General features: G+C 35.7%; 2 protein-coding genes across 5 annotated transcripts in view; both read right to left on the reverse strand.

The window, feature by feature from the left end:
* The window catches only part of LOC125789955 (uncharacterized), a 176,463-nt gene that overhangs the window by 99,615 nt on the left and 64,519 nt on the right, over positions 1-12,329 (reverse strand). The gene's annotated exons all lie outside the window — the stretch shown is intronic.
* LOC125789953 (uncharacterized) overlaps positions 1-12,329 on the reverse strand; it is a 91,058-nt gene that overhangs the window by 22,195 nt on the left and 56,534 nt on the right. The window lies entirely within an intron of this gene.

Genomic DNA, 12,329 nt, shown 5'->3' on the forward strand with positions numbered 1-12,329 from the left:
AAGGCAACTTAATTGTCAATAATATAATGTTTTGATACGTGCTAGCGAAAGGTAAAAATTTTGATTAAGCATACAAAGCAAGTTTATTGCGGACGCTCTTTACTGAAGAATTAGAATTCTGACCTGAGTATCTCCAGTTTACAGGGTGAACTTTGTGGATCCATGAAGAGCTCCTCCACTCCTGAACCTTGCAGATCATTGCCACTGAGATCCAGCTCTTTCAGGGAGGAGATTTTTGATTTTAGAGCCGATATGAGAAATTTGCAAGATTTCCCAGTGAAATTACAGGTGGCTAATCTGCAACAAGAGGGTAGACAAAGCATTAAAAGTACTATGTAGTATGTATTATTTAGAAATACATCAACTGCACAGATAAAGAATGTTATGAATATTTTTTGTAATAAGAGACACAGGGCTCTATTTTATTATTTTCAGTGAATCATCAACCGTGCACCGTGCAGCTTGATTTAGGGCATCAGTGTGTCTTTGCTATAGTAACGACAGGAAAAGTATGCCTACCCACACACTCATTCAGCATCCTGACCCCCACCCCCCACCAACACAGTACTGAAACACTGTACTAGAATACACACAGTACTGGAACTTTTAAAATGGTCATGCACTACACATCCCATACCTGCACTACTGCTATACTGTCATACACACTTTAATTCCCCAAAATCTGTGAACTTTAAGAACTCTACACACTCATTCACTTTACTAGCCTTAAGCTATTATATTTTATTTGCACTACTGTTCATACGGGTTCTGTTTATACTTGCACTGTCATTCCATCTTATCCCACCACTATTGCACTATTGTCTTGTTATGTCTATTTGTGTCCTTGTTGTAATGTACATATAGTGTCTCCCATTCTTTTTATATTTATGATCTTATATCTGTACTTGCTGTAATTTTTGGGAAGGAGAGTAACATAATTTCAATTCTCTGTATGTCCTGTACATATGCAGTATTGGCAATAAAACTACTTTACTTGACTTGACTTTGCACAGCTTGAAACACACAAAAGGCATTTACTAATTCTCTCAATTATTCATGGATGTGTTTTGGTGTAACATACAGTAAAAAAATCAGCGTCACTTGCTGTTACTTTTAAGAGCCAGGTGCACTCTGACTTTGGTGGATTGCTATTTTAATGGCGCATTGTGCTTCGTTGCTTCTCAGCAGAGAAAACTGACCTGCTCATTTATTGGAACAGCAATGTTATTTTATTTTGTATTCTGTTTATTGTTGATGTAAAAGTTGGGTATGCACACTGTTGCATGTCCATGTGAACATAACAAGGGGGGGTGAACGGAGCATGCATGCGTAGCTAAGATAGGAATGGACATATGCCAGAAATTTACATGAACACACCTCACTTCCAGGGTCTAAGATAGAGCCCAATATCTTGATGACAATCGACATAATGATTGTTTTGTAATCTGTATAAATCTGTATAAATCTTTTCCAACAACAAAAGGAGTGCAACAAAAGAAAAAATAATTTTTATTTTTGCATAGAATATGATATGGCACACCCCTAACTAAGATCTTAAAAAAATACAACAATTGTATCAGATTTGTAAGAAGTCGATGATCCACAATGTCATGATACTAATAATGCACTCCAAATATCTACATATATCCAGGATTAAAGTAAAATAAATTATACTGGACTGATATAATCTGTCTCTAGTAGATGTATAACAGAAAATGAGAACAGTGTGATTTTTTTCTTTTGATAAAAACAGCAAAAAAAGTAGTACCCTGATGTGATAATTAGGGGTGGGTGATAATGCACAATATTTCAGGGCATAATACCTTTTACAATATTTAAAAATGTTGGCGATATTCTTGCATAATATATGAAATGACACACCCCTAATTCACAAATGTAATATATTGTGATATCAAACACACACAAACTGTGATGATTTCACCAATCTGTGTTTATTGTCACATGGCACCACAATAAAACTAATTAACACTCTAAAATAATGACTAAAGTCTTTGTGCTTCACTTTTCTCGAGATTACACAAAGCAAGTCTGCAAAGAGAGACCAGGCACAACAGACACATAAAATATACCTTCTGTTCATCAATAAAGAGGTAGTCCGGAATATCTTGGGAACCTAAGTGAGATTCTAATAAGGGGGTCAACTGAATTGGGGGAAGGGGCAAACTTGAGTATAAGATATGGTTATATTTTAAAATTAAGTTAATCCAATGATGTGATTTCCTGTTCTTTAGGACTACTTTATTAGTAAGAGCTAGAGACATCAGTAAGGGGATACTGAATTTGGATGGGGGTGTATATTAAATATATCACCAAGAAGAGTGGTGCTGATGTTGGAATACTGATGGGAAGTGTCTCTGGGACTTTGGTCCAAAGGGACTGAAATAGTCAAATGGCATGAAGATAATTGTCTGTGCTCCCTAAATTGCAGAAAAAAAATCATCCAATATGTCAGCCAATGTCACTTTCAACATTTTGCTTTGAATTCTGTGAATAACTTTATATTGTTAGCTGCAAATTTGTGCTAGTGGTCATGGTACAAATGTGTTTACATATTTGTTTCCATAAACCAGGATTGGGAGAGAGGTCCAGACAATTTTCCCACTTAGCTGTCGGAAGCAGTATTATATTATTCAAGGTGGATATGAGTGAATATGATTTAAAGATCTTTTTTATAATTATTGAATTGGATGAATAGCTGTAGTATATTATAAAAAAATATTTTACTAATTTTTTTTTCTTTCGTTCTTTAATTTAGTTGTTGATATTGGAGAATACAGTACTTGTAACATTGCATTAAATTACATAAATAGGTTGTTCTGAAATAGATGAGGTGTGTGATTCCCTTTTGCTTCCATGTGGAAAATTGAAGGGCTTTAATTTGTAGTGTAAAACTTGGATTGTGCCAGTGTGGAGTGAACCTGTTCAGTGCTAGCAATGACTTAGTGATTAGAATGGTTTTTCACCAGACTGTCAGAGTTGTAGAAAAAGTATTACGTTTATAGATTTAAATTTGTTTGTTGAATTTAGGAGGAAGGGCAGTCTGCAACAGATATATTTCTGCATTGATGTTCACCTCAAGCCGAATGGTACCTGTGTTTCTGTTTGTGGATCCATTTAATCAGATACTTTAACTGATTTGTGATAAAATATTGATGTCTTGACTTAACTTTTCAGTTACTTACTTACACTCAATATCAGATATCAAATATCTGATCAATAGTGAATAATTACACTAAGCAGGTTTTTGTGGAAGGTGTATAATTCTCAGCGCAGTAGTAATAGTGACATAATAGGGTTTGGCATTTGTGTATCAGTGTAAAAGTGAATCAAAAACAAAGTATAATTATAAACCCCACTAAACCAAACATTCAGCCTGAGATAATTAGAGACAATTTGGTGATAGTTCTTTTAACCCATTTAAATGTGGTGCCAGAGGATTAGTGGTGTGTGCATTTCTAATGTTAGTGTAGAATTATATGATCTAATGAAATTTTAGGATTCTGACCTCAGTGTTTCCACTTTACAGTGTGAACTCTTCAGTCCATCAGAGAGCTTCTCCACTCCTGAATCCTGCAGGTTGTTGTTACTGAGGTCCAGCTCTTTTAGGGAAGAGTTTTCTGTTTTTAGAGCTGCATATAACTCTTCAATGCAGCCAGCAGTGAGATTACAGCCAGCAAATCTACAGATGGGGAAGAAAGAAGTTACACATGAAGCAAATGTGAAATTATTTAGCAACGACTGAATCTGAAATTGTCTAAACAATTACATTTATAATTGATATTCTTTGGAATTCTGGACATTAATATTCAGACACACAGTGCATGTAATTTCATTCTCTCTTTTTATTGCTAGAATCTCAAATAGGAACAAAAACACATTATTTGGCTTAATAATCTACAAATAACGTATCTGAGTGTTCTCAGCTTTGAAAAACATACACGTTAGAAAATAAAGAGTGCAAACAGATACATCTTACATAGTTTTATGTATTTTTCAAACTAGAAAAATGTTTTAAACTGTACTGAATTGTGCATGGAATTTTAGAATATGGTGCACATACTAACTTTAGCAACTATATTAACTATCTTAAATTATTAACTGTTACTTATGTAAACAGACAAAGCAATGGTGAGTTACCTGTTTATTTGTGTCACACAGCAGCCTATTTAAAACCTTTACATAAAACAATAATTAACATATTTAAATGTACTGCATGTTAAATTTAAATAAGGTTTTTTTTGCTGACATGGACAATATTATGTTTGTCAGAAACCTAACAATGCTCTTCTAAGTAGCCAGTTGTGAATAGTTGTGATAGTGAGATTGCGGGAAGCTATTTTGAGTTGGGGGTAGGAGAGCACAGGGAATGTGGGGGGGGGGGGATCAGGTTAAGCTGGCTACTCAGAATGGTAACCTGCAGCTACACAGGCCCTCTCTTTTCCATCTGTGTTAGTTTTCCTCTCCATGTGCTTTTCCTTCTCCTTCTCCATGTGCCATGTGTTCTGTTGATCTTCTTTCCTCCCTAGTCCTCACCTGTGTCTTGTTTGTTAATCAGCCCTTTTGTCAGCTTCCCCAGATGTTCCCTGTCTGTATTGCACTCCCCATTTACTTTACCACACACCATCACTTCTTTACCACCTTTACCTTTAACAAAAAACTACAACTACAAAAATAAATATACTTAAAAATCTGCACAGTAATTATAGGTTATAATTAGTTATATTTATTTCTGACAGTTATAAGGATTTATATTTATGTTCAGTACACAGACTTAATAACTGTAGCTTAATATAGCAGATATAGACATGTAGAATTTTAACAGATACTAATTCTCACTCAAATGCTGGAGTTTTATAAATGAAAAAAAAAATCACTTTTTTTTTATATATATATATATTAGAAAAATAAAGCACGTTGTCACCCTGGCGTCTGGTGCTGTCCGTCAATTATATAAAACTTAAAACATTTGACATACACAGAAATATAAAGCTATATGTTAGTGTTTGTTTCTTATCACCAGGGCAAATTTATTAAAATATTAAATATATTAATTAATTAACTAAAATCTCATCCAGCTCTCTAAAATGATGCAGGCACGAGTAGCGGAGCTTGGCGCAGTGCGCGCGGGATTACCCTGTATGCAGTGGTCATTACCTACCAAAAGTGGGCCAAGAAAGGACATTTGATGAGCAGTGACAGAATCACATGCCCCTAAGTCAAAATTAATGCAATGCATTTAGGCCCTATCTCTCAACTTTCAGTCCTTAAAGGATCTCCTGCTAATGTCTTGGCGCCAGATAATAAAAGGAAAGCTGTGGAGCCCATGTCTGGATAGGTCATATCTACTTTGCTGGCAGGAGGTAGACCTACACAATATTAGACAGGTGATAAAATTGTAAGATGACCTGCTGAGTCATGGTTTAGTGTTCACTGAAACTTCTTGGTAGTATCTATACAACTTTATTGGTTGTCATTATGAATTTTTGGTACCTGAATCACAATATCTTGGAATGATATTCAGTTATCTCAACCTTCTCCGAGAGCTCACTGTGTTTTATAAATCTGCGTAACCGCTAAATAAGCAGCAGCTATTTAATCCTTAGTATTTCTATTCAATATCAGTCACCCAACAGATAGCAGAAACTCCAAATGAAAGAAACACTCACTGAGCCTTCCTGCAGTTTGAAACAGCAGGGATGAGTCTCCTGTATCCTTCCTCTGATGTGTTGAATTTGCTCAGGTCCAGCTCTTTGCGGGGATTCTCGGTTTGGAGACGCATGTAGGTTATAACTGAGCACTGTGTAGGAGAGAGCTGCTTTTTTGAGTATTTATCTGGAGTTAAAGAAATGGAAAGAGAACAAAAACAGTCTAAGATCAGCATCATGCAGCAACTGAAACTGTTCCAACACTGTTAGAACATAAACTGACCAGCAGATGGTTTATTACTACTAAAAAGATTGCAGTACTCTGTTCTTAAGTTTATCTTATGAAATATGATGAACATCCTGGATCACAGGGCAGTTTCACAGTGTGATCATGTGATCTCACTTACAAAATGCTGGAGGTCATTATAAGATTTTTTTTTGCTTCTAAGGTTCCAGCCCTTTTAACAATTACAATGCTGTAATACCGGACCAAACCCCTAATGAGCTGCACAATTAAATAAACAAATTCAGTTAGTTTAAATAGATAGTCAGGGCTTTTGTGGGTAAAATGGGACTTTTAGTAAAATAACATTGGTCTGTACAAATCTCACAGCTGTGTGTGAGGTCTGCAAACTGGTTCACTTTGTTCTAATTGGTAGAGAGGGTAGGTAGTATTAAGATATGGGTGTTTTAGTCACTTTATTGTTTGTCATTGATAATACATTTTCTGGCTTGGTGTATTTAAACAACAACCCTGCAGAAGGCCAACGAGCCTAAACCAGTTAGTTGCAAAAAAGTGTGATTTTTACAGTCATCTAAAATTACACTGTTCCAGCTTTTGTTTTTATCATGCGTATTTTGTCCATATTTTTTCTGTATTGTTTTTTTTTATTTACTAAAGTACATTAGAGTAAATTGTTTGTCTCAGGTGTGTCTCAAGTGTGTCTATTTGACCCATACAGTGAGCTTGTGAAATATGCTTTTATGGCAGACAGCAATCAGCAGCAACTGCTGTTATTAAAATAAATTATATTGCACTGATCTATCATATATACATATAAATATTTATTGACCATTCATATAATGCTGTGTAGTAGTAATGGTCCTGACAGTATAGTTTAGCTTTCTGAGGGTCTGTGTTTAGCACAGCATCTTGATTAAGAATACAATATCCCAGAAGTCATGACTTTACATTTCCTATACATGCACACAATCTAAATTATTCCAATTTTCTGAATATTGCTAAAAAATATTTAAAAAATTACCTTTCAGGATGTAAGCTATAAAGGCTGTTAAAATAACACCAAAAACTGAAAAACAGATGATGGCAATCTTCCAAGCATGAAATCCCTTTCCTGTAAAACATATCACATAAACATGTACAGCAAACCCAACATGTGTTTGTACTTCATTGTACATTGTAATGTATTAAAGATTGATTTATTGTAATGCAGAAACTGTGTACATAACATTTTTTAAAAAATAAATCTGTGTTTTAGTGTTTTTTCAGTGGTGTTTTAAACAGGGAAACTCTTGGAAATGTGCAGGCCAGGGGGCACCATGACTAGGACTGCAAAAGTTATAATATATTGAAGTCTGGAAAATACTTTTTATGCAAATGTTTAGGCACCTTGCATGGTTGTGTGGACTGTGACGTGACAAGTGCAGGTGCAATGGATTGTATAAACCAATAGGGTGTCTGGATGGAGCGATTTATCTGGATAGGGGTTTTACTGAATGATGAGAAGCCGGAATGAAAACGAGCTGAAATGAAATAGGAGTAACGAGGCTATTTCTAAATGTAAGGAGTAGAAATTTCAGATAATTGTGTGAAAATATAAGTAGTAGAAGTAAAAAGTCGTCTTAAAAATAATTACTCCAGTAAAGTATAGATATCCAACATTTCTACTTAAGTAAGACACCTCTGTATGTCACACTGCACAAACCTTTGTTGTTTGCGACGCTGAATTTGTGTAGTATGTCCCGTGCATTACAGATCGTTTAATTCCTCAACATGCTTAACTGTTCACAGTCACAGTTATTTTGACCAGGGGTGCATGCCACGGTATATGGCAATTATGTTTGCAATTGAGTTTCTGTATATTTGAATGAGCTGTTTCTGTAACTGTGTTGCAACCTCCCCTACTTACTTTTTTTAACTACAAAAGTAAAAGAAGAAATATAATAAAATTTATGAATGTATTTTAATTTCTTGAGAGTAATTCAACGTGTAATATGAAACAGGTATTCAAAGTGATTATTTCAGGAAATTTACAGATTTACAGGAAATGAGTTATATTGTGATTAAATCACTCGTGGATCTTGATGAACGAAATTTAATTTAAATTCTTTTCTGATATGAATTATGCCTACACACTCAGGCCACATAATACTGAGCATTTTCCTACACCAAGGTGATCCCAGGGCTCACTGCACCATGAGGATTTTATCTTTGTACCTAACAGAATTCAGGATACTGATGGCTATCGCATGGTTAATGGTGAATCTGGGAACTCAGGTGTTCTCTGGCAAATTCCAATCAAGCTGTATGAAGCTGTGTTGTGAGTAACAGGGGACTGGGCTGTAATGCAACCTTCATAAAGTCATGTTACATGACAGTTTATTCAGAAACATGCACACCAGTAGCCCGCTGGAGGTCTCACTGTAGGGTTGTGGAAATGCTTCTTCTGTTCCACAATAAAGATCAGATATATGGATGTGCTCTCCTGGAGCAGCTGCAGATACCACCTTATGCTACCTGTAGTGATGAGGACTCAAAGCTAGAGAAGAAACAGTCAGGAAGGACAAGGAGAGAGGTACTCTGCAGATATCCCTGATATTTAATGCACAGCGTTATACTTTGGTGATTAATTGTTTTCAGAGCAGTGTATATTGTTATGAACATATGAAATGGCCTTGTGATAAGTAATTTTGGTCATATTTCATAGTCTTATTTCTCACCTTTAACTTCAACATAAAGAGTTGCATCATCATACTGGGATCTATATCGTATAAAACACTTGTAAGCTCCATCATCAGAAGGTTGGAGAGCTGAGAGTTTCAGTGAGGCGTTTCCTTTCTTCAGTTCTTCTTTAAACAGAGCTGTTCTCCCTCTGTAAGACTCCATCTGATCTCCATTTCTGTCTTTATAATCTTCATACAGGTGAACTAGCGTGTCTGTCTCATGCAGTCTGGACCACTCCACAATCATATCCTTAGCACTGATGTTGGGTTGGAGAGAACAGGGCAGAACCAGATCCTCACCAGCTACAGCAACAAGAGGAGCAGCTGGAACCACTACTTCAAAATATACTGAAGAAAGAAAAAAGTAAATCAAAGTGACCAGGGATGCATTTCCCAAAATATTCTTAAGGCTAAGTACTTTGTAATCTTGTACAGCAATGAGCATGTTGTACTTAAAACTTTCACGCACAGGACAGGTGCTGCTAAAGTCCCTTTAAAAATATATTATTAGAAAACATTACTCCATCAAGTACACTACATCCAACAGCAACAAAAATACTGTATACTAGCTTGAGTTAAGTGGTTATGTGACACTAAAGTTCAGTTATCAGCATAAATATGTGATGTAATATTTTAATACCTGGTTTAACATGAATGGAAGAGGTGGGCATGTTGATTTATTACTGTAGATGTTAACACATATTAAGTAGATGTGTTACTTTTATTATATTAGACCAAACATTTTTATGTAATAAATACTACAAAGCACAGAAAATCTTTTGATTATACACATGAACAGCATCTATTTGTACCAGCTATTTAAGCACCTTCATGGTGTATCTGTTCACTTCTGAAACATGTATATAAAAGATACCAGTAAAATGTTTTAGAACACCACTATTGTTTAGTAGTCTAGTGGCAGTGCTGTATGACCCAGAAATAAATGATATACTGCACTTCACCTGTCAGATCTCTAATTCTCTTCTTCATGGCTGAAACTGACACTTAGTCCAATGTTAAGCTGAGCTAAAAGCATTGCCATGTGGGTCAGCCAGACCTTTTCCTGTTCCAGTTTTCTCCAGTTATTGGTTGGATCAATTGTGTTGGGTTAGGGATTTGTTATTTGTATTATAATAATCCATAATGTTTTCTTGGTTTTGTCATATTAAAACATGACATTAAATTGTATATATAAATTATATATAAAAAATATATAAATTATAAGAATAAATAAAAAAAAACAGATGACACGATCTATTAACTTTTAATAATAAATACAAATGTGAAATAATGTTTTTTTTATAGTTTATCATTTTAGGAATTGTGATATTGTGTGAAGTAGCTGGATAGATTACTGCTTTTGTTAAAAATAAATTAACTGAAATTGTGATTTTTCTTACCTTTAACTTTAACATAAAGAGTTACATCATCATACTGGGATCCATATTGAATTAAACACTTGTAAGCTCCATCATCAGAAGCTTGGAGAGCTGAGAGTTTCAGTGAGGTGTTTCCTTTCTTCAGTTCTTCTTTAAACAGAGCTGTTCTCTGTCTGTAAGACTCCATCTGATCTCCATTTCTGTCTTTATAATCTTCATACAGGTGAACTAGCTTGTCTGATCCAGTATGATCCGATCTAGACCACTCCACCATCATACCCTCAGCACTGATGTTGGGTTGGAGAGAACAGGGTAGAACCAGATCTTCACCAGCTACTGCAATAAGAGGAGCAACTGGTCCCACTACTTTAAATTGTACTGCAATTAAAAGTAAACGTAGTTAGGGATGTTCCAATCAAGTTATTGTGCCCCCAAATCCAATCAGAGTCTCTTTATGATGGCTAGGTATGGCTGACACTGATCCACTTTTTCTGTATAAAAAGTACAGCCCCACAGTTTAGATAAACTGTGCTAAAAATTATAATCCGGACTGACTGACCATATCACCCCAACCCAGTCTATTCAAAACACTACAGTCAAGTGTGTGTGAGTGTAGTGACTCAGGACTGATATATTAGCATTATGTTCCATTTGGTTCTGATCATGGTGTTTAGTGTTGGTTTAAAAAAAAGAAAGGCATGTGGATCTCCCACTGGTACAATAGATTATATTTGATTTTGTTTTGTTTTTTACAGCTTTAGAAATGATGGTATGTTATCATGCTCCAGTAGTGACAATGGCTTCTCTGGGCAGTACTTTGCTGTTTCTGTGCTCTCCTTAACTCTATTTCTTTTAGGCTTGTCTACATTTATCTTTGTTTTTCGTTCACTTTGCTCTTCATGTTAATATTCTGCTGAAAGCCTGCTTTTATACAGTTTATTTCCACAAGCTTTTTCTACATGCAGCAAAGTTTGGTCTGTGTAAATTCAACCAGTAAAAAATTGTATTACCACAGCTACTGCTGGGTTTCTTACTTGCTCTGAGTATAACGTTTATTTTATACCTCTTTTCTAGTGAAAGGGACAGTGACTGTGCTGTATGTTGTAGTTGGTATTTGAGTCTTGAGACCATAAGTGAGCGACCTCAGATTTAACCTCACTGGGAATCAGTTTGTCTCTTTCTCAGGACGAGGGAGGCTCAAAATTGTAGTTGAGACCAGCCGAGTCCTCTGTGTCTGCCTGAGGTAACTTTTTTTTTTAAACAGGAAGCTGTTTCTGTTTACACCACCCAACCTTACATTTGACCCCTGTCTGTCTTCACTCTGATTTTTGCTGCGTGTTTTTTTTACTCTTTGCCTGTCCAGATTCTGATATTGCGTTGTGCATTTTTCTTAATAAACTCCTCTCTGCAGTTTCATCTTTATGCCTTTGTTCAAGTGTTACAACCAGTTCACAGCATATATACAGTATATATAACAAGGGCCTTACATCTGTGTTAAGTGTAATATGGTAATTTGTCTTGATATTAAATATTTACACAAAATAAAATAGATTCATGATTAAATGTCTCACTTATGTTTAGCTGCTTCTTTCTAAATAAAAACCTTGTCCACTGTGTACAGACCGATGCATGTTTAACAGAGAGAACTGAAGCAGAGTAATACTAATTTTTCCAATGATTATCAGTAATATAACAACATTAAATACTTAACAATAAATAATAAATGTACAAAGTGTCTACACTGCCCTCCATCTCCCCTCGAATACCTTCTGCAGCCCCATTCTGATGTAACTACAGCTGATATAGTTTGGTAATGGCTTTGCAGGTCTTCATGTTTGATTACAAAAGTTACAGAATTCTGCTTTTTCTCACCAGTTATCAAAATATTACCATTTAGATTCTGAGTTTGACTAGATGGAGATGGAAATGATTGTGTACGAACAGTTCCCACCCTCACACACACACACACACACACACAGCAGAAAAACACATACCTGACATGGTCTCTATCAGGCAAGAGAAAATCCGTAGCATCACCCAGAGGACGTTCATCTCTGAAAGACAGGTTTGACAGATCAGACTACGACCTGGTGCATCTCCTGCCTGTGTACAGACCTCTTGTGCACAGACAACCAGTTGTAACCCACACAGTGAAGAAGCGAAAACAACACAAACGTCAGAGTAACTGTGTTTTTGGTGGCTGCAGTAGTGTTATCCATGGTGTGGTTATACAATGACAATTGGGGGCATGAAGTTTTTCTTCAGGGCGTAAAGAGAAACCAGAAGTCTTACAATCCACACAGTGTCTTATTTGCTTACT

Source organism: Astyanax mexicanus, unplaced genomic scaffold (assembly GCF_023375975.1).
Source record: "Astyanax mexicanus isolate ESR-SI-001 unplaced genomic scaffold, AstMex3_surface scaffold_33, whole genome shotgun sequence".
Classification (NCBI taxonomy): Eukaryota; Metazoa; Chordata; class Actinopteri; order Characiformes; family Acestrorhamphidae; genus Astyanax; species Astyanax mexicanus.